At 42.7% G+C, this 21425-nt stretch overlaps 1 protein-coding gene and 1 pseudogene across 6 annotated transcripts in view; both read left to right on the top strand.

Moving 5' to 3' along the window:
- The window catches only part of TP53BP1 (tumor protein p53 binding protein 1), a 139001-nt gene that overhangs the window by 1228 nt on the left and 116348 nt on the right, over nt 1-21425 (top strand). For all 6 annotated transcript variants that reach the window (XM_066343252.1, XM_066343253.1, XM_066343254.1 and 3 more), the window contains exon 2: nt 10-79. The gene's annotated coding sequence lies outside the window, so the exon portion shown is untranslated. The remainder of the gene's footprint in view (nt 1-9; nt 80-21425) is intronic.
- Nucleotides 17203-17332, top strand: LOC136377714 (U2 spliceosomal RNA; annotated as a pseudogene).

The raw sequence follows: 21425 nt of genomic DNA on the forward strand, positions 1-21425 counted from the left end.
TTGCCCCAGGCCCCAGGAGTGCTCTGGAAGGCTGCGCAGTACTGGAGGGACAGAATGACCTTCCGGCCCTGAGTCCCTGGTGAGTTGTTATTCCGAAGATGGTTGGCTAGTTTCCATCTATGCCGAATGCAGAACTGGAGAGCAGTGAGCTCAGACTGCAGCAAGGCGGAAATGAGTAAAACCCAGGAAAGACGTTCCCAACTACAATATCTGTGTTACTCAACAGTGAGTTGAGTAACCTTGGGGGACTGTGTTAATTACTTCTCTTAGGGACTTCTTAAAACCGAAGGAGTAATATTTGAACCAAGGTAGAAGTTGAGGCTTCTAAAACCAAGGAACCAGGGGATGGGTAAGAGGACTAAGGAGGCTGGCAGTGTTTTATGACTGGAACATCCTTGTAAAAACGGTGTGTGCTGTAAGTTTACTATCACCTATTCCTCGACGTGGCCCTGCTCTGCACTACAGATCTTTTACCCAAGACACTGAATTACTCTGTAGATGTGTGTATCTGACAGAGAGTCTGTTTTTCACCCAGCAGCACTTTTTTGGTCCCATTTGCTTTATATTTGGGGGTTGGTACCTGGTAGAAAGCAGCACATTACCCCATTCAGCAAGGCTGCCTGTGAGCACATTCTGATCCCCTTCCTCTCTCTGTAGACCCTGAGGAGGATTGGTCAGTGTCATGTTAAGTACCTCACAGCAGTTCTCTTCCCCATCATGGAGCATGTCTTGTCAGGAAATAACCAGAACGTTCTGCAGTCAATTTGGACATGGCTTTACCTGAAACAAGTATTATATGACAATTATATCTCAAAAAGAAATTGGAGCCCTAGCCAGTGGCACAGTGAATAGAGTAGCCCGGGAACACCGAAGGCTCAGGCTTGATCTAAGGGTGCTGGTTGGCGCCCTGTTCAGGGCATGTATGAGAAGCAATCATTGCATGCACAACTAACTGTAGCAACAGTGATTTCTCTCTCCCTACCCTGCCATTCCTCTCTCAAAACAAAACAAAACAAAACACAAACAAGCAAAAAATTGGACGTGACCAGAGAGGAGGAAATAAGAGTACTGGCAGAACATGAGTTGAGGGGGTGCCTTGCCTATGTGACACATGAGGCAATGTTCTGCTACACCTCCGCCCCACAGTTTGAAGATTCCAATCTGGCAACGAATATGGAGAGAGGCCTACTCTTCTGTAATCAGGAAAGAGTGCCACAACAGGTTGTAGGGAGAGAAAGGGGGCAGTTTCCATAGCAATGGTAGAGATGAGGCCTTTAACTAGCACAGGGCCTCAGTATAAGGGTCAGTAACAGTTAACCACAAGCTCTACTTTCATCCAATTTGACAAAGAGGTTATAAGATAGATCTGAAGGATATAGGACCACACGCTGATCAGATGGTAGAGGCAGAAATGCAGGCCTGTGATTTTAGGTACTGCTAGAATTGGGTTTCATTAATTAGAGCTGCAAATTTAGACTATGATAGTACTAAGATTGCATATATATATATTAGATGAATATTCAGCAGGCTCTTTTTTTTTTTTGCCAAAGGAAAAGTCGTAGAAATATTGACCACAGGTATCTCTTAAATACCCCCACTCTTGTTAACAGTATTCCAGCCATTGGGTGATGATGCTAGTATCATTATTGTATTATCAGAATATATTTTCAAGTGTCAAATGACACAAAGCACTGAACAAAGTACTCTATAAAGAAAACTATGGGCCCCAAATGGGCAGAGCATTGGCCCCAGACGGGGGTTGCCGGGTAGATCCTGGTTAGGGCACACGCAGGAGTCTATCTCCCCTCCTCTCACTTGGAAAATAAGAAAAAAATAAATTTAAAAAGAAAAAGTAAACTATGGAGTATTAGCATCTATGCTTCCAAATTTTGCAACTGAAGACAGAAAATACTGATATATGTGTGCATAAGGCATAGAAAGCTGCATAAAAACATTAAAGAAGTACGTTTATATATGAATTACAAAGTATATGAAAACATATTCTATGTTTAGGAATAGAATGCTGTAGTAGGAACCTGCTAGGAAAAGGATGTCATTCAAGGGCCCACCCAAAGGGATTATTGAGGACCTGTCATGCATTACTGTGAGGCCCATGCCATAGCGTGTAATGGTTATAGAGCCCACTGTAGTGTTTTATTTAACTGTTGACCTGGATGCCCAGGTATGATTTTTTGGGAATTCTGCTAACGTATAGTTTTTTCTATACTCTAGTCATGCAGCATTGATAGATATAGTGGTTACAACCAATGCTTTTCAAACTATTTGTGATGAAGGATGCTTGAATTGTGGAAGGGGTTTCTAAGGATCCACCACTAAAAGAGGGTAGAGGAGGTGCACGAGAAAGACAGTATTATAGGTTTGTGCCGTGGGTGCACAGTGGAGTGGGCACAAGGCAAAAAATAGTATATATTTCAAATGATATGAAAGGTAATTGTAGCCGTGGCTAAGTTTAAGCTAGGTAGGTGATTTTCAGCCACCAGACCTTCATCAGTTTATAATAAACACTGATAAGTTACCCAGTAGGTAAATTATGTGCATTTTAAGTAGGAGGGGGAATAACAAGTGGATATGGAGAAAAGAGAACCCTACTGCTGTTGGTGGGGATGTAAATTGATGTAGCCACTATGGCAGACATTATGGAGTTTCCCAAAAAATTAAAAATAGAACTACCATATGATACAGTTATCCCACTTCTGGATATTTATCTGAAGAAAATGAAAACACTAATTTGAAAAGATGTTTGCATTGCTATGTTTATTGAAGCATTATTTATAATAGCTAATATACGGAAACAACCTGAGTCCATTGAAAGATGAATAGATAAAGAAGGTTTGGTCAATCAATGAATGCATAAGTGGAACAACAAATCCATGCCTCTGTCTCTCCCTCACTCTCTCTCTCTCAAAAAAAAAAAAAAAAAAAAAAAAAAAAAAAAAAAAAAAAAGATGTGATATATACATACGTACAATGGATTATTACTCAGCAGTAAAAATTTGAAATCTTGGCCCTAGCTGAATGATTCCATTGGATAGAACATTGGCCTGGCTTATGGACATCCCAGGTTACATCCCCGGTCAGGGCACGCATAAAAAGTGACCATCTACTTCTCCTCCCCTCCGGCTCCCCTTTCTCTCTCTCTTCTCCTCTTGTAGCTGTTGGCTTGATTTGTTCAAGCAAGCTAGCTTTAGCCCCAGACAGGGTTTGCGGGGTGGATCCCGGACGGGGTGCATGCAGGAGTCTATCTCTCCTCCTTTCACTCAAAAAAGAGAAAAAAATTATAATATGAAATACCATTTGTGACAACATGGATGGACATAGAGGTTATTATACTAAGTGAAATAAGTCAGACACAAATATCATATGATTTCACTTGTATGTGGAATCTAAAAAACGAATGAATAAAAACAAATTCATAGGCCCTGGCCAGTTGGCTCAGCTCAGCGGTAGAGCGTTGGCCTGGCGTGCGGGGGACCGGGGTTCGATTCCCGGCCAGGGCACATAGGAGAAGCGCCCATTTGCTTCTCCACCCCGCTCCCCTCCTTCCTCTCTGTCTCTCTCTTCCCCTCCCGCAGGGGATGCATCTTTGCATCCATTGGAGCAAAGATGGCCCAGGTGCTGGGGATGACTCCTTGGCCTCTGCCCCAGGCGCTAGAGTGGCTCTGGTCGCGGCAGAGCGACGCCCTGGAGGGGCAGAGCATCGCCCCCTGGTGGGCAGAGCGTCGCCCCTGGTGGGCGTGCCGGGTGGATCCCGGTCGGGCGCATGCGGGAGTCTGTCTGACTGTCTCCCCATTTCCAGCTTCAGAAAAAATACAAAAAAAAAAACCCAAAAAACAAATAAAAACAAATTCATAGATGCAGAGAGTAGATTGGTGATTATTAGAGGGGAAGAGGGCTAGGGGGAGGCAAGATGGGTAAAGAGAATCAATTGTATAGTGATGGATGGTAAATAGACATTGTAGTGATCACTTTGTTTCGTATACAAAGATGGAACTGCTATGTTGTACACATGAATCTAGTATAATGATACATGTATCAAACTATGAGGGGTATCAATTTTTTCTGGAAATAATTTCATATTTGGCATTAAAATTAAATTGAGCCCTGGCCGGTTGGCTCAGCGGTAGAGCGTCGGCCTAGCGTGCGGAGGACCCGGGTTCGATTCCCGGCCAGGGCACACAGGAGAAGCGCCCATTTGCTTCTCCTCCCCTCCGCCGCGCCTTCCTCTCTGTCTCTCTCTTCCCCTCCCGCAGCCAAGGCTCCACTGGAGCAAAGATGGCCCGGGCGCTGGGGATGGCTCCTTTGCCTCTGCCCCAGGCGCTAGAGTGGCTCTGGTCGCAACATGGCGACACCCAGGATGGGCAGAGCATCACCCCCTGGTGGGCAGAGCCTCGCCCCTGGTGGGCGTGCCGGGTGGATCCCGGTCGGGCGCATGTGGGAGTCTGTCTGACTGTCTCTCCCTGTTTCCAGCTTCAGAAAAATGCAAAAAAATAAAAAATAAAAATAAAAAATTAAATTGAAGCTGTCCTCATGAGAAAAATCAGAACGTTGTTGAAATTAATAACATTCATCTTGGAATTATGTGTATGGGGGAGAGGAGGGCACCGCAATCCTTTTAATGCTTAGAGTCTCTCTAGGACTTAAGCCAGCTCTGATAATTCATAAAGAAAAGATATTGGCTCCTCCCTTACTTCTAGATCAATGAATGTCATTAGTTATTTTGGAGGAGTTGCTCTTATTTGGCAGAATTCCAGCCTGCTTTGCTGGATTGCACAGTCTTATCAATCAAAATATCAAAAAGAGCTGCATGCAGCTCAGATTCCCACCCTGTAGTCACTTCTGCCTATAAAGCATTCTTGAGAGGTGTGTTGGATTACAGGATTGCTGTGTCAGAGGTTTGTCCTTGGCTTTTGGGCAAAATACTATGATCATGATGTATATACCAGCAGCCATAGGGTCACCTTTTAGCAGGAACAGCTAGTTTATCTGCAAAGGCACTGAGGAAAATAACTTCTACAAAGGCACCGAGTAAAATACACTTTTAAAAATTGTTTGATTTTAGAGAGAGAAGAAGAGAGAGAGAAACATTGATTTGTTGTTCCACTTTTTTATGCATTCGTTGGTTGATTCTTGTATGTGCCCTGACTGGGATCTAACCCACAACCTTGGTATTTGGGGATAATGCTCTAAACAATTGAACTACCTGGCCAGGGTGGCACTGTGTAAAATGATCTCTGAAAAGGTTGAGATGGGAGAGAAGTTTGCATGTATTACTATGTCTGGTACACACAGGAGGCCCACAATAAATTTTGGGGGGGTAATTTTCCTAATTATTATTTGTTCATATTAAGTAATAGGAAGACCAAAGACACTGGGTTTACCCTCCCCTGCAGAACATTGAGAAGGACAATAAAGAAATTTCTCTTTTATCCTTCCTCCCTCCCAACAATTGTCTTTTTAAGAAAATGATTACTGCCTGATGAGGCAGTGGCACAGTGGATAGAGTGTGGAATGGGACACAGAGGACCCAGGTTCGAAACCCTAAAGTCACTGGCTTGAGTGTGCAATCACAGACATGACCCCATGGTTGCTGGTTTGAGCCCAATGTTGCTGGCTTGAGCAAGGGGTTACTCACTCTGCTGTAGCCCCCTGGTCAAGGAACATGTGAGAACACAATCAATGCACTACTAAGGTGCTGCAATGAAGAATTGATGCTTCTCATTGCTCTCTCTTCCTGTCTGTCTGTCCCTATTTGTCCCTCTCTCTGTTTCTGTCACACACACAAAAAGAAAGAAAGAAAGAAAATGATTACTGAAAGTGAAAAAGAAACATTTATGGATACCATTTTCCCTATCCTTTCCATTTCCCTGTGAGATGGAAGTTTTGTTTGGCTGTGGCCTCTGATTCCATCTTTTCCTTTATTCTGAATAAAGCTATCTCTTACTGCAGGGATTGCTAAGGATTTTTTTTGTGCTGAAGATGATGATGGTAAAGAGAATCTAAATCTAGTTGTATAAATTTGTTTTGAGGCCACATCTGTGTGTGAATTAAGTTTTGCACTTTTTCCCAAGATATTCATGGAATACTTATTTTCCTTCAAAACTCACTTTACAAAAGTTTCATTTACAATATCATTAAGTCACAAATACTTTTTCTCTTCCTTCTCATGAGTTCTTTCTTGAAGATCCTTCATAATATGCTCAACTTTCCTTTATAACGTTACCTCCTCCAAATAACTTACATTAACTCTTTCATTCAGTTAATATGAACCAACTGCCTTTCCCTTAGTCATTCTTATACTTTCTGTTCAGACTGTCGTTTTTTCTTTGAATGCTTTGTTCCCCTTAATTCTCATCTAGGTATTTATTTACTTTTATCTTTATGACTTTATTTGTGGAATAAGGTTCTATCTCATTCCACAAAGGAGTTAAGAAGCATGAACTAACTCAAACAGCTGCTTTTCTGAAAATGACTTTTGCACTTGTCAACTGTGTGAACTTGGGCAAGTATTGTTCTTTAGTTTTCTCATCTGTAAAATTATAATAATAGCACCTTATAGGGTTATTTTGAGAATTAAGTGGGATGATCTCTTAAATATGCTTAGAGCATACCTAGAATTTATTTATTTAATTTATTTTTTCTTTTCCAAGTGAGAGGAGGGGAGATAGACAGACTTCCACATGCACCCCAACCGTGATCCCTCCTGACAGCCCCTACCTATCTGGGGCCGATGCTCTACCCATCTTGGGCCATGCTCATAACCAAGCTATTTTTAGCACTTGAGGTGGAGGCTCCAGGAAGCCATCCTCAGCGCCCGGGGCCAATGTGTTTGAACCAATTGAGCCATGACTTCAGGGGGAGAAGAAAGAGAGAGAGAAGGGGGAGGGGTAAAGAAGTAGATGGTAGCTTTTCCTGTGTTCCCTGATAGGGAATAGAACCTGGGATCTTCCTACCCCGTGCTGACGCAGTATCCACTGAGCCACGAGCCAGGGCCACCAAAAACTTAAAAAGAAAAAAACAAATTGTAAGGCAGCCAGGAATGGAATGTGGACTTTTAGAATATATCTTATTTTATATATATTTATATATATTATATATATCTTATTTTTTACATTGGCTTTGTAATCATATAAAGGTTTTTACATAAGTACAGGAGGTCCTCGGTTACAATACAGCTCCGTTCCTACAACAGTGACATAACCTGAATTTTAGTGTAAGTTGAAATACACCCTAGCCTAAGTCACTTACCTATTCTCACACAGTTGTAAAATCGTAATCTAGAACATAAAAACACAACTAAGCCACAAAAAAAGGAAAAGGACATAAATATACTATACTGTACACTGTACTTGATATTCTTCTGCCATGTGCAACCAAACTAGTTTGTCTACATAGTTCATAAGTATGACACTAACAGTACAGTGTAAGGCAAAACAGTCACATCTCAATTTCTTAAAGTTTTTATGGGAGTAAGCATCATAAACTTGAAATGTCATATGTCAAGACTGTCGTAACCCAAGGACCCCCTGTATAAAACAAAATTAAACCAAAATGACCAATCTGACAAATAACTTGATCCAGAATATATTTTAAAAAATATCTTACAGGCCCTGGCCAGTTGGCTCAGTGGTAGAGCGTCGGCCTGGCGTGCAGAAGTCCTGGGTTCAATTCCCAGCCAGGGCACACAGGAGAAGCGCCCATTTGCTTCTCCACCCCTCCCCCTCTCCTTCCTCTCTGTCTCTCTCTTCCCCTCCCGCAGCCGAAGCTCCATTGGAGCAGAGATGGCCCGGGCGCTGGGGATGGCTCCTTGGCCTCTGCCCCAGGCGCTAGAGTGGCTCTGGTCGCAACAGAGCGATGCCCCGGAGGGGCAGAGCATCGCCCCCTGGTGGGCAGAGCGTTGCCCCTGGTGGGTGTGCCGGGTGGATCCCGGTCGGGCGCATGTGGGAATCTGTCTGACTGTTTCTCTCCGTTTCCACCTTCAGAAAAATACAAAAAAAAAAAAAAAAGAAAAGAAAAGAAAAAATCTTACAAACCAATAAAAAAGAGAACCCAATTATAAGTGGAAAATTTGAATGGATTTTCATAAGAGAAGATAATACAAATGGTCAATAATTACATGAAAATATGTTCAGCATTATTAGTCCTAGGGAAATGCAAATTAAAACCACACTGTAATATCACTTAACATCCACAAAATGGCAAAAATTAAAATACTAATAACATCAAATGTTAGCATGGCAGTGGAATAGAACTTTCATATATTGCTAATAGTAGTGTAAAATGTTATAACCACTTTTGAATAATATGTGTATGTTTCTAATAAAATTAAACAAACATCAACCCTATGACCTAGAAATTCCATTCTTAGGCATTTACCCAAGAGAAATGAAAACATATATGTCCACAAAAGGACTTGTGATGGTTGGTCATAGCAACTTTATTCTTAATAGCCCAAATCTGGAAAAGACCCAATGTCCATTAATAAGAGAATGGATAAACAGACTTAGTCCTTTCATACAATAGAATACAACTCAGTGATTAAAAAGAAACTATAGCCTGACCAGGCAGTGGCGCAGTGGATAGAGCATTGGGCTGGGATGCGTAAGACCCAGGTTTGAGACTCTGAGGTCACCAGCTTGAGCGAGGGCTCATCTGGTTTGAGCGAAAGCTCACCAGCTTGAGCCTAAGGTCGCTGGCTTGAGCAAGGGGTTACTCGGTCTGCTGAAGGCCCGTGGTCAAGGCACGTATGAGAAGGCAATCAATGAACAATTAAGGTGTTGCAATGCGCAACAAAAAACTAATGATTGGTGCTTCTTATCTCTCCGTTCCTGTCTGTCTATCCCTGTCTATCCCTCACTCTGACTCTCTCTCTGTCTCTGTAAAAAAAAAAGGAAACTATACAGCCTGACCTGTGGTGGCACAGTGGATAGAGTGTTGGCCTGGAATGCTGAGGTTGCTAGTTTGAAACCCTGGGCTTGCCAGGTCAAGGCACATATAAGAAGCAACTACAAGTTGATGCTTCCTGCTCCTTCCTTTCTCTTCCTCTCTAAAAATCAAATAAAACCTCAAAAAAAAGAGAAAGTGATGGCTTGATCAGATGGTGGCGCAGTGGATGGAGCGTCAGACTGGGATGCAGAGGACCAGGTTTGAGACCCCGAGGTCGCCAGCTTGAGCACGGGCTCATCTGGTTTGAGCAAAAGCTCACCAGCTTGGACCCAAGGTCGCTGGCTCAGGCGGGGGGGTTACTCAGTCTGCTGAAGGCCCACAGTCAAGGCATATATGAGAGAGCAATCAATGAACAAGTAAGGTCTCTCAAAGAAAAACTAATGATTGATGCTTCTCATCTCTCTCCATTCCTGTCTGTCTGTCCCTGTCTATCCCTCTCTCTGACTCTCTCTCTCTCTGTCCCTGTAAAAAAAAAAAAAAAAAAAGGTGATGATTTCTTCTTCTTTTTTTTTGACCTGTGGTGGTGCAGTGGATAAAGCATCGACCTGGAAATGCTGAGGTCGCCAGTTCGAAACCCTGGGCTTGCCTGGTCAAGGCACGTATGCGAGTTGATGCTTCCAGCTCCTCCCCCCCTTCTCTCTCTCCGTCTCTCCTCTCTCTCTCTCTCTGTCTCTTCCTCTCCTCTCTAAAATGAATAAATAAAAAATAAATAAATTAATTAAATAAAAAAAAAGAAACAAAACACAATACTGTTATTTGGTCTCCTGAGAAGTAGATAAGAAGATATGATTACCATATTTCCCCATGTATAAGACGCTCCTGTGTATAAGATGCACCTTAATTTTGGGACCCAAAATTTGAAAAAAAAGTATTACATAATGTTACTGAACTCAAGTTTTATTCATCATAAAATTCATACAACTTCTCATCACTGTCAAAACTCCCATCTATTAGCTTGTCCTCATCTGTGTCTGATGACGAATCACTGTCTTCATATATTGCCTCATCCTCAGTTTCATCTATGGCATTTGAAATGCCACACTTCTTTTTTTTATTTTTTTGTATTTTTCTGAGGTGAGAAGCGGGGAGGTAGAGAGACAGACTCCTACATGCTCCTGACCATGATCCACCCAGCTTGCCCACTAGGGGGTGATGCTCTGCCCATCTGAGGCGTTGCTCCATTGCAACAGGAGCCATTCTAGTGCCTGAGGCGAAGGCCACTGAGCCATCCTCAGCGCCCAGGCCAACTTTGCTCTAATGGAGCCTTGGCTGCGGGAAGGGAAGAGAGAGACAGAGAGAAAGGAGAGGGGGAAGGGTGGAGAAGCAGATGGGTGCTTCTCCTGTGTGCCCTGGCTGGGTATCAAACCCAGGACTTCCATATGCCAGGCTGATGCTGCCACACTTCTTAAATGACAAGGATCTCAATCTTGATATTATCCCAGGATCTTTTCACCCAGTAGTAAATTTTTTTTATTCACTATTTTTTTGTATTTTTCTGAAGTTGGAAATGGGGAGGCAGTCAGACAGACTCCCGCATGTGGCCGACCGGGATCCACCCAGCATGCCCTCCAGGGGGCGATGCTCTGCCCATTTGGGGTGTTGCTCTGCCCCAACCAGAGCCATTCTAGCGCCTGAGGCAGAGGCCACAGAGCCATCCTCAGCGCCCGGGGCCAACTTTGCTCCAATGGAGCCTTGGCTTCGGGAGGGGAAGAGAGAGACAGAGAGGAAGGAGAGGGAGAGCGTTGGAGAAGCGGATGGGCGCTTCTCCTGTGTGCCCTGGCTGAGAATCAAACCTGGGACTCCTGCATGCCAGGCCGAAGCTCTACCACTGAGCCAACCAGCCAGGGCTTTTTTATTCACTTTTAGTGAGAGAGAGAAAAGAGATGGAACAGGGGGAGGAGCAAGAAGCATCAACTCCCATATGTGCCTTGACGAGGCAAGCCCAGGGTTTCGAACTGGCGACCTCAGCATCCCAGGTTGGTGCTTTATCCACTGCACCAACACAGGTCAGACATTTTCACCCAGGTACAAACTTTTCCTATACAATAGTTGGTTTCTTCACTCTTCCTGCTGGTTTCAAATTGTCCTCAGAAGACTTCATCCACATCCATTGGTTCCATTGGTTCTCATGGCAGCTTTGAAAGGTTTGTTAATGCTGACATCAAGTGATTGGAGCTGGGTTGTCAAATCTCCAGGTATGATGGCAAGTTTTGTTTTTTTCTCTGCAGCAGTCTTCTTTGTGTTTTTTGTTATGTGTGCCCAGAACTGATCAAGCACCAATAGGGCAGGTTTGTGTAAAAGCCCACCTGGTCTCTTTCTCCAAACTTTCTCAAACAGATCTTCATCCCATCCAGATCCATCCAACCCTTGTCATGAACATGGACAATCACTCTTTGAAGAATGTCTTCTTTTGGCATTGCTTTGCGTTTGAAAATCAGCATAGGAGGCAGCTTGGTTCCATCGGCACAACAAGCTAGAACAACTGTATACTGATAATGGCTCTTTCCATGTCCACTTGTCTTCACAGTTACAGTTTTCACCCCCTTCTTAACAACAGTTCTGTTACTTGGGACATCAAATTGAAGGGAGACTGTCCGTATTTGCAATCTGTCCCAATTCAAACTGATGTGTCTTCCGACATTGAATGACAAAATGATGAAATTCAAGGACCTTCTGCTTATAGCTTCCAGATATCTTTTGGGCAAGTCAGGTGCATATACACATGCTTAGTCCATTCCATTTCATGAATCTGAAGTACTAGTTGTATCCTTTGTAACTTCTTTTTCATCAGCAATTTTTCTTGCCTCATGCTGAATCATCTTTGTGGACACAGGAATTCCAATTGCCCTTTGCTCCTCAATCCATATCTTCAATTCCCTCTCAGAATCATGGCCTTCCTCTGCTGTGGCATTTTCAGTAGGGTTTCTTCTTCCTGTAGCCACTCTCGGATTGATTTCTCAGTTGGAGGAGGACCAAACTTACGTTCACAGCACGATTTCCATTCACTTTTGCAAACTGGATCACTTTTAACTTGAATTCAGCACTGTACAAAAATCTTTTCTGAGCCATTTCTGGGCAGAACGTGCCAAAACGTAACCTAGTGTAATATACCAGTAACAAGTGTGAAACTGAGCGCAAAGACAGCAAGCGTGAAAAAGTGAGAAATGCAAGTAAAAAAATCTACAATAATGAGCACAAAAACAAGCATGAAAAGGTGCAAAATTCAAGTAAAAAACTACAACCACTGTATAAGACGCACCCAATTTTTAGACCCCAACATTTTCAAAAAGGGTGCATCTTATACATGGGGAAATACAGTAGATGTGTAAGAAACCTATTGGTTATCTATTGCTTTGAAACAAACTACTCCAAAACCTAGCAGCTTAAAATAAATATTTGTTACTTCACAGAGTTTCTAAGGATTTGAAATCTAGAAGCAAATTAGTTGAATGGTGTTGGCTTAGGGTTTCTCATGTGGTTGCCATCAAGATGTTTGTTTAGGTAACAGTAATCTGAAAGCTTAACTGAGGCTGGATGATCTGCTACGAACATAGTGGCCCACTCACATGCCTATTAGCAAGAAGCCTCAGCTCCTCACCATGTTGGCCTATCCATAGGTGTACTTGAGTACCCTCGTGACAGGGCAGCTGGCTTCTCCCAGAGCAAGTGAACCAAGAGTAAGGAAGGAGAGAGCCACAATGCTTTTTTATGACATGTAGTGTTGGCAGTTAGATGCCATTACTTCTGTCTTCTATTTTTTAGAAGCAGTCACTAAATCTAGTTCACCATCCAAGAGGAGAGAAATTATCACTACCTTTTGAAGGGAATGTCAATGAACTTGTGGGTATATTTTAAACCATCACAGGGAGGGGTCAGGGGAAGGCAGAGAGAGCTTTCAGATATAGGTCTCATATTCATTGAAGGAGAGAGGGAAGGAATGAGGATCAGAAAGGAAGAATTTTGTCCTACAGCGTGGTTCCAAGAAAGGTTAAGCCAGGCTGATGAAGGGTCTTCAAGTCAAAAGCACCTGTTGAGGGAATCTTGCATGTCACAGGACTGGGCCAGCCTTTGCAACCCCCTGCCATGCTCTGGCATTGGCTGGTATCAGCCTGTGGGAAGTATGGCTTTGGTACACATGGGGGTAGATCCACTTGAGGTCATCAGTCAGTTATGCTCTCTGCAAGCAGATTTCAGTGTGCATTGTCATGATCACCATAAGTACATACTGCATGAATAAACTGACATGAAATTCTAGAACGGGAATTATCTACAGTGATAGAAAACATATAAGAGGTTGCTGCCTGACCAGGCAGTGGCACAGTGGATAGAGCATTAGACTCAGATATAGAGGACCCAGGTTCGAGACCCTGAGGTCGCCAGCTTGAGTGCGGGCTCATCTGGTTTGAACAAGGCTCACCAGCTTGAGCCCAAGGTCACTGGGGTCACTCGGTCTGCTGTAGCCCCCCAGTCAAGGCACATATGAGAAATCAATCAATGAACAACTAAGGAACTGCAACGAAGAATTGATGTTTCTCATCTCTCTCTGTTCCTGTCTGTCTGTCCCTATCTGTCCCGTCCCTCTCTCTGACTCTCCCTGTATCTGCCACACACACACACACACACACACACAAAATAAAAAGGGGCATAAGAGAACTTTGGGGGGTGATGAAAATGTTTTCTATTTGATTGTGGTAATAGCTACACACACATTTGTTGAACTCACCAAACTATACACTTAAAATATGCACATTTTTAAATTTAAATTTTTTTTTGTTTTGGAGAGAGAGACAGAAAGGAAGGAGAGATGAGAAGCATCAATTTATAGTTGCGGTACCTTAGTTGTTAACTGATTGCTTTCTTATATGTGCTTTGACTGAGGAGTTCCAGCTAAGCCAGTGACCACTTGTTTAAGCCAGCGACCTTGGGCTCAAGCCAGTAACCTTGAGTTTCAAGCTACCAATCTTTGGGCTCAAGCCAGTGATCGTGGGTTCATGTTTATGATCCCATGCTCAAGCCAGCGACTCTGTGCTCAAGTTGGTGAGGCTGTGCTCAAGCTGGATGACCCTGCACTCAAGCCAATGACCTTGGGATTTCGAACCTGGGTTCTCAGCATCCCAGGCCAACACTCTTTTTTTTTTTTTGTATTTTTCTGAAGTTGGAAACGGGGAGGCAGTCAGACAGACTCCCACATGCACTCGACCGGGATCCACCCAGCATGCCCACCAGGGGCGATGCTCTGCCCATCTGGGGCATCGCTCTGTTGCGACCAGAGCCACTCTAGTGCCTGAGGCAGAGGCCACGGAGCCATCCCCAGTGCCCGGGCCATCTCTGCTCCAATGGAGCCTTGGCTGCGGGAGGGGAAGAGAGAGACAGAGAGGAAGGAGAGGGGGAGGGGTGGAGAAGCAGATGGGCGCTTCTCCTGTGTGCCCTGGCCGGGAATCGAACCCGGGACTCCTGCACGCCAGGCCGACGCTCTACCACTGAGCCAACCGGCCAGGGCTTCTTTTTTTTAATTGAGAGGAGGGGTGACAGAAAGACAGGCTCCCGCATGTGCCCTGACTGGGATCCACCTGACAACCCCAATCTAGCACTAATGCTTGAATCAAACAAGCTATCCTCAGCACCCAGGGCCAATGCTCAAACAAATTGAGCCAGTGGCTGTGGAATGGGAAGAGAAAAAGAAGGGGGGAAAGAAGCAGGTGGTCGCTTTTCTTGTGTGCCCTGACTGGGAATTGAACCAGATGTCCACATGCCAGGCTGAGGCTCTATCCACTGAGCCAACTGGCCAGGGCCAATTTTGACCATTTTAATTGCACAATTCAGTGGTATTAAATACATTCATAATGTTGTGAAGCCATCACCACCATCCATATTTATACCTCTTTTCATCTTGTAAAATTGAAACTCTATACCTATTAAACAATAATTTTCAATTTCCCCTCCCCCCCGGCCCCTGATAACCACCATTCTACTTTCTTTCTCCGTATTTTGACTACGCAAAGTACCTCGTATAAGTGGAATCATACAATATTTGTCTTTTTTGTTTGTTTATTTTGTTGATTTTAGAGAGAGAGAAAGGAAGAGGGAGAGAGAGAGAGACAGGAACATCAATCTGTTCTTGTATGTGCCTGGACCAGGGATCGAACCAGCAACCTCTGCCCTTCAGGACAATGCTCTAACCAACTGAGCTATCTGGCCAGAGCCAATATTTGTCTTTTTATAACTGGCTTATTTAACTTAATGTCCTTCTTAGGATTTATCAATGTTGGCCTGACCAGGCGGTGGCACAGTGGATAGAGCGTCGGACTGGGATGCCGAGGACCCACGTTTGAGACCCCGAGGTCGCCAGCTTGAGCGTGGGCTTATCTGGTTTGAGCAAAAGCTCACCAGCTTGGACCCAAGGTCACTGGTTCGAGCAAGAGGTTACTCAGTCTGCTGAAGGCCCACGGTCAAGGCACATAAGAGAAAGCAATCAATGAACAACTAAAGTGTCGCAATGCGCAACAAAAAACTAATGATTGATGCTTCTCATCTGTCTATATTCCTGTCTGTCCGTCCCTGTCTATCCCTCTCTCTGACTCTCTCTGTCTCTGGAAAAAAAAAAAGATTTATCAAATGTTGTATTGTATGTCCTAACTGCACATTTTTTTTGGTGACAGAGACAGAGAGAGGGACAGATAGGGACAGGCAGACAAGAAGGGAGAGAGATGAGAAGCATCAGTTCTTTGTTGTGGCTCCTTAGTTGTTCATTGGTTGCTTTCTCATATGTGTCTTGACCCCGGGGTCTACAGCAGAGTGAGTGACCCCTTGCTCAAACCAGCGACCGTGGGCTTCAAGCCAGCAACCTTTGGGCTCAAGCCGGTGACTGTGAGGTCATGTGTATGATCCCACACTCAAGCCAGTGACCCCATGCTTAGGTTGGTGAGCCCATGCCCAAGCTGGATGAGCCCGCGCTCAAGACGGCAACCTCGGGGTTTTGAACTTGGGTCCTCTTTGTCCCAGTCCAATGCTTTATCTACTACACTACTGCCTGGTCAGGCCCTAACTACACATTTTTAATGTAATATGCCTTAAGGCAAAGAAAAGTTAAATTGTTTTTATTAGCCATCACTTATTAGTAATAACATTTTACATATATAATAGAATAAAGCAAATAAATATGTCAATGTTATCAGAAACCAAGATGTTAATTATAAGAGAGACACAAATATAGAAAGTTGGATAAAATTCCTGAAATCATAAGTTTAATTGAAAAAAGCCAAGCAATGATCAATCCAGTAGTAATAAGCATTCCAACATTCCAACCATGCAAATTATGGTCTCTAAATTCCATTTGCAAAATCAAATAAAATTTAAATTAAAAAAATTTTCAATTCCATTTACTGCTAAAATGAACCAAGACTTCTGAGAGAAACATCAGATTCCAGATCTGGGGCAAGAAATAAACAAGATGACCATGGAACATGTTGTTATACCAGAAAGCAAGGAACTATCAAGGACTATTGGAATAGTGTCAAAAGGACTTTTGAGCTAATCTGAAGGGAATTTCACAGTGCAAAAATGGAAAAATATGTATTTCAAAATTAACAATATAACTGCAATGGATAGAAGCACACTAAATGTGTTAAAGCCCATTAGTTCATACTGCTACTAAAAACAAAATCTCAGTCATTTTTGGAGTATGCTTATTATTTAGAGAACTTTTCTCTATTACATAAAGAATCTCAACTCATTATTTTCAAAACTGCTTAAATCAGAGGGAAAGGATCAAACATTTATCATACTTTTCCTTAGGTAATCAAATATTTGAAGAAGGGAAAGTGCTTATTTATAGAAGAATTCCAGCTAATTAATTAAGACTATGTTAAAATTAAAATATCACCATTTTTCAGTCCAGAGTGAAATAATGAAGCTAGATAACGATTACCAATGATTGCTGAACTTCCAAATAAAAATGGTAACAATTAATTGTAACAAAAATTATAACAATCAATGCAACAAAACAAAAACATATTCAACCAAATGCTATATGTCTCCTGATGAGATGCAACAGGAAGTATATGACGCCCCTATGAAGTATTCCTACCAAAAAGAAAGAAGGAACATAAATCCGAACGAGTATATCTAACTGTCCATTTACAGGAAATAATAAGGGACAAAGAAATACATTAAGTGACAATACAGGAAACAATCAGAAAATTCCATAATGTTGGAAATTTTATAGAACAAATGACCTGAATTGCTTCTTGGCCATTTGGCTAAGATCAAGTGTAGTTGTCTGTTCTTAACAATTTAACACTAGAACAAATGACCTGGTTTTATCAACAAGTAAATCAATTGCAGGGGATTAAAAAGAGGGAGAATTTACAGATTAAAAGAGACCTGAGTTAAGTATCATCCACATGCAATGTGTAAACCTTGTTTTGAATTGTAAACAATAAAAATTATGAGACAATTGGAGAAATTTGAACACTATATATTTGATACCATTAAGAAATTACTATTAATTTTCTTTGGGTGTGTTAATGATGTTATGTTTTAAAAATTCTTTATTTTAGAAACACATACTAATATTTAAGGAGGAAATTACATGATGTCTGGAATTTGCTTAGACATAATCAGTTGAGGGTTAGTGAGTTGGAATATAGATGAAAGGAGATTAGGCATTTGTTGATATTTGTTGAAGCAGGATGATAAGTATATGGGCTATTTTTTTTCTATTTCTTTTTATAAAACAATTTCTCCAAATCTTTTGTTATAAGCACCAGGAAGGATGTAGTTGCCATCAACTGAGATGGCTATTAGTAGAGCAGGTTTGGTAGAAAAGACGAGTTCAATTTTCAGCTTGTTCCCTCTGAGATGGCAACTGGACATCCAAGTGTTTCAAGATACTGAAGAGGCAGTTAGATATATAAATTTGGGGTTTGGTAGAGAGGTGTGGGCCGGAGATATAAAGTTGGGAGTGCCCTGGCCAGATGTCTCTGTTGATTGGAGCACTGTCCTGAAGCACAGAGATTGCTGGTTTGATTTCTGATCAGGGCACATGCAGGAACAGATCTATGTTCCTCTCTCTCTCTCTCTCTCTCTCTCCCCCCCTTTTTTGCTAAAATCAACAAATAAAAATTTAAAAATAAATGAAGTAGGGAGTCATTGGCCTATTGATGGCAGTATAACCTCATGACTAAAATTCTTTTTTATTTTTTTGTGACAGAGACAGAGAGAAAGGGACAGATAGGAACAGACAGACAGGAAGGGAGAGAGATGAGAAGCATCAGTTCTTCATTGCAGCACCTTAGTAGTTCATTGATTGCTTTCTCATATGTGCCTTGGCCAAGGAGCTACAGCAAAGCTAGTGACCCCTTGTTTAAGCCAGCGACGACCTTGGGCTCAAGGCACTCCATGCTCAAACCAATGCCATGGGGTTTTGAACCTGGGTCCTCTGCATCCCAGTCTGATGCTCTATCCACTGAGCTACTGCCTGGTCAGGCTAAAATTCTTTCTTTTTATTTCTTTCTCTTTTGAATTCCTACAGAACTTTTATTATATCTTGTATTACAGTTAGTTGTGTACATGTCTTCTCTATAAATTGTTAGTTCCCTGATAATAAAAACTAGATCTTTTAAAAAATTGTTTTATTTATTGATATTTTTAGAGAGAGAGAGAGAGAGAAACAAAAATCTGTTGTTCTAGTTATTTATGCATTCATTGATTGATTTTTGTAGTGCTCAGACTGGGGGTGGAACTCTCAACCTTGGCATGTTAGGATAACGCTCTAACCAACTGAGCTACCCAGCCAGGGCTTGGAACTAGATTTTAATCATTTTTAAATATATGTGGTTTCCCAAGTTCCCTCTTAATCACCAGACAGCTTGAATGGTACCTTGCATATAAGTGAATTGAAATGAATAAATGAACTCGAGTTTGTGAAGAAATTTTGTGTTTGAGAGAGACCCACGTTGAGAAGAGAGCTTACAACTGATTGGCTGGCTGGAAAATTAACCTACCTGGAAGGGGCAGCTGCCTTGGTGGGTTCTGCTCCAGGGTCTTATCTGTACTTGGGTGTGGCAGTTAGAGGATTCTGAAAAAGTTTGAAAGGTGGTTAGGCCCTGACCAGTTTGCTCAGTGGATAGAGCACTGTCCAAGCATATGGACATCCAGGTTCAATTCCCAGTCAGGGCACAAAAGAGAAGCAACCATCTGCTTCTCTCCCCCTCCTTCTTTCCCTCTTCCCATTTCGCAGCCAGTGGCTCAATTGGTTTAAGAGTCAGCCATGGTTGCTGAGAATAGCTCAGTTGGTCAGAGTGCATCAGCCTCAGTTGCTAAAAATAGCTCAGTTGATTCAAGCATCATCCCCAGACAGGGGTTGCCAGGTGGATCCCGGGGCACATACAGGAGTCTGTCTCACTTATCTCCTCCTCTCACTTAAAAAAAAAAAATTGTGGGTTAGAATGAATAAGCATTAGAAACAAAATGTGATATATACATACAATGGAATATTATTATTCAGCCTTAGAAAGGAAGGAAATTTAGCCTGACCTGCGGTGGCACAGTGAATAAAGTGTCGACCTAGAATGCAGAGGTCACCAGTTCGAAACCTCGGGCTTGCCTGGACAAGGCACATAGAGAAGCAACTACGAGTTGATGGTTCTCACTCATTCCCCCATTTCTCTCTCTCTCCTCTCTAAAAAAAAAAAAAAAAAATCTCTCTTTTTCTTTTTTGAGAGGCAGGGAGAGAGAGAAAGAAATATTGAGCAGCCCCTGTATATAACCTGACCAGAGAATCAAACTGGCAACCTCCTCATTGGAATGACTCTCCAGCCAACTGAACTCTCCAGCCAGGGTTTAAATGAAATCTTTTTTTTTTAAAAGGAAGGAAATTCAGGCACATACTATTAAAATTACAACATAGATGAACCTTGAGGACATTATGCTAAGTAAAATAAGCCAGACACAAAAAGGACAAATATGTATGATTCCATTTATATGAGTTACAAAGACTAGTCAAATTCATAGAGACAGAAAGTAGAATAACGGTTACCAGGGGCTGGAGGAAGAAGGGAACGGGGAGTTATTGTATAAGGGAACATAGTTTTAGTTTGGGAAGATGAAAAATTCTGGAGATGGGTGATGTTTGCAAAACAATGTGAATATACTTAATGCCTGTGAACTATACACTTAAAAATGGTTAAAAAGGTATTTTTTTTTTTTTGCATTTTTCTGAAGCTGGAAACAGGGAGAGACAGTCAGACAGACTCCCGCATGCGCCCGACCGGGATCCACCCGGCACGCCCACCAGGGGCGATGCTCTGCCCACCAGGGGGTGATGCTCTGCCCATCCTGGGCGTCGCCATGTTGCGACCAGAGCCACTCTAGTGCCTGAGGCAGAGGCCACAGAGCCATCCCCAGCGCCCGGGCCATCTTTGCTCCAATGGAGCCTTGGCTGCGGGAGGGGAAGAGAGAGACAGAGAAGAAGGCGCGGCGGAGGGGTGGAGAAGCAAATGGGCGCTTCTCCTATGTGCCCTGGCCGGGAATCGAACCCGGGTCCTCCGCACGCTAGGCCGATGCTCTACCGCTGAGCCAACCGGCCAGGGCTGTAAAAAGGTATTTTTTATGTTATGTATATTTTACCATACCAAAAATGAATAGGAACAATGTGATTTTATATTTTTAGCATGTGAGCAAGCAAGAGGGGTGGGGGATAGATAGAGACAGACAGACAGGAAGGGAGAGAGATGAGAAGCATCAGCTCGTGCACTTTGGTTGTTTACTGATTGCTTTCTCACTTGTATCTTGACCCGGGGGCTCCATCTGAGCCAGTGACCCCTTGCTCAATCCAGAAACCTTGGGCTCAAGCTAGTGATCTTGAGCTTCAAGCCAGTGACCTTTGGGCTCAAGCCAGCGACCATGGGGTCATGTCTATGATCCCACACTCAAGCTGGCAAACCGATGTTCAAGCTGGTGAGCCCGCACTCAAGCTGGATGAGCCCACATTCAAGCCGCTGACCTTGTGTTTTCAAACCTGGATCCTCAACATCCAAGGTTGAGACTCTCTCCACTGTGCCACCACCTGGTCAGGCTGACTTTTTTTTTTAAATATACACCATATTTATTGCTCTGAAATTTTTTTCAAAATAAAAAGTTTACTTAAAATTAACAGGAGATAAGACAGACTAGTTGGAATGGCTTTTAGTTGTAGGGGTTGTAGGTACCAACAACTCTATCAGCCTAGTGTTAGGGAGTTAATATAGATGATAGGCAATGACTTGACTACCTTAAGTAATTTCCTTTCACATTTTAATTATATCATCACCTCTTTGTTGACTTTACTTCTTCATAAGGATATAGGATTGACAGCTTTATAGTTTCTCCTTGGTTTTCTTCATATTAATTACTATGGGTTCTTAGAACACTAGGAACATCGATATTCAGTATTCAAATAAAAATACACTCTAAAACAAAAA

The sequence above is a fragment of the Saccopteryx leptura genome, chromosome 6, assembly GCF_036850995.1.
Source record: "Saccopteryx leptura isolate mSacLep1 chromosome 6, mSacLep1_pri_phased_curated, whole genome shotgun sequence".
NCBI lineage: Eukaryota > Metazoa > Chordata > Mammalia > Chiroptera > Emballonuridae > Saccopteryx > Saccopteryx leptura.